The sequence below is a fragment of the Pagrus pagrus genome, assembly GCF_965226575.1.
Source record: "Pagrus pagrus genome assembly, chromosome: 1".
Taxonomy (NCBI): domain Eukaryota; kingdom Metazoa; phylum Chordata; class Actinopteri; order Spariformes; family Sparidae; genus Pagrus; species Pagrus pagrus.
Window position 1 is genome coordinate 24,398,627 of NC_140185.1, and position 1,893 is coordinate 24,400,519.

Sequence of the window (1,893 nt, forward strand, 5' to 3'; positions counted from 1 at the left end):
GTCACCACACTGCCGCTGGACTGTCTGAACATAATGACCTGCTGTGTGTTTGGGTTTCAACACGTCTGAGACGTTTATGTGAGAAAATGTGAAGGAAAATAAAAGTATATCACAGTGTAGGATTTGTTTTTTCAAGGTGTTAAATGTCTTTGTGAGAATTTAAAACAGAACAATTAAAATAAATCCACATTCACATTTCATTATTATTAATTCAAAAACTAATCTCGTTGCATGTTCTGCGTCTCTTTTCTTTTTAAGTGTCCTCACTCACCATCTTCACTGCAGCTGCTGTGGCTCCACTCCTCCTCCTCCTCAGTCATCTCACCACACATTATCATATTTCCACTTTTCTTGCCTTCTTTCTTCCTTTTTTTTTGTGACATTCCCATCCTATCTTTTCCTCATCAAACCGCTGCTGAACATTATAGAAACTTTGAATAAAAGTGAGTGTGACTCTGACACGTCCGAGGCTCCCTTCCTCCAACAGAGGGAGCTCCATGAATACATTTGAGCTGAAGTGTTGTCACACCGTCCCTCATGTCTCGTGTCTTATCTTCCGTTCACTGCGCTCTGTGAAAAGGTGAGGCGACAGGCTGCGGATTGGGATGTTTTGAATGCATTAATCAATGTCACAGTTTCAGGCCTCGTCCTCTCTTTGATGTGAAACAGACACTTTGAGAGTGTCGCCCATGCTGTGAAAAAAGGCTGATGTGCTGATGGAGAAACGACATCCTCCGGGGGATTTGCAAATGATGGGCCTGCATCTGTCTCCACACTCCTTTGTCCTTGTCGAGGAGTTATGAAATCTGAAGAATTAAAGCCACTTAAAGGACATCACAGAGCTTGTGTTTAATTTATCCTTCCACTGACCACACACACACACACACACAAACTCCTGGCAGCCTCCATCTCAAATAAACTCCGGATTCACCCTTTAACTGTTACCTGCGTGGCCTCGTGAACGCGGGTGTTGGTAATGCGGGGATTTGCTTTAATTCCTTTAGTTTTTCGGAGACGGATTGCTCGCAGCTAATTGGTGGATGTTTATTGGGATTTTGTTTTTTGAAAGGAGGAGAGGAATTATCACCTGCAGGACAAATCTCTGCCAACAACACCCCAGCGAGGAGCAGCAATCCCTCTCCAGTCCGCATTTACATAACATCTTAGGCCGTGGGGAGGTTGTGTAAGGCAAATAAAGAGGACAGGGGTGAGGAAAGTGGTTTGACACCTTTATGCCACTTAGGAAATGGTTAATGGCGGTGTAAAGAATGTGCGATTTGGAGAGTAAACATGTAGAGGTGTGTTCATTACGTATGCAAGGTAAGAAAACAATTTAAAAAAGGGGGGGAAGTGAACTTTTAATGCGGAGAGCAGTCTGAAAACACACAATCTGAACATATGCGTGTGTGCGTGACGACTGAGCAAAGTCTTATCTGCAGATGAAGGTCGTGATATGATTAAAAGTCCAGAACAGCTGTTAAATGCACCTCGTGGGGCAGATTTTGTATATTGGGTTCATTAGGTGGTTTTTTTGTGTGTGTGTGCAAAATATGTGATTTAAAACTTCCTGATTCATCGAGTTCACATGAATCCACACCTGTGATAAACAGAAAGATCAGACAGTGATCCCCTGGCACCACTTTTTTTTGTTTTGTTTGTTTTTTTGATAATCTGAGAGTTTAATAAGTGTTGGTAAAACTGTGAATCACTGTAGACTGAGAGCAGTGGAGAGCTGAGCGTACCGGGAGTGTGAGGTGGGTGGGGTGGATGTGTTTCTCCTCCTCAACACGCATGGCGGAGGTCGTTTATGTAAATGCGTGGATTTAATTTTCAAAAGGACGGCCCTTTCCTTTTGCCCAATGAAAATGAACCGCGGCTGACACCTGGCTATAA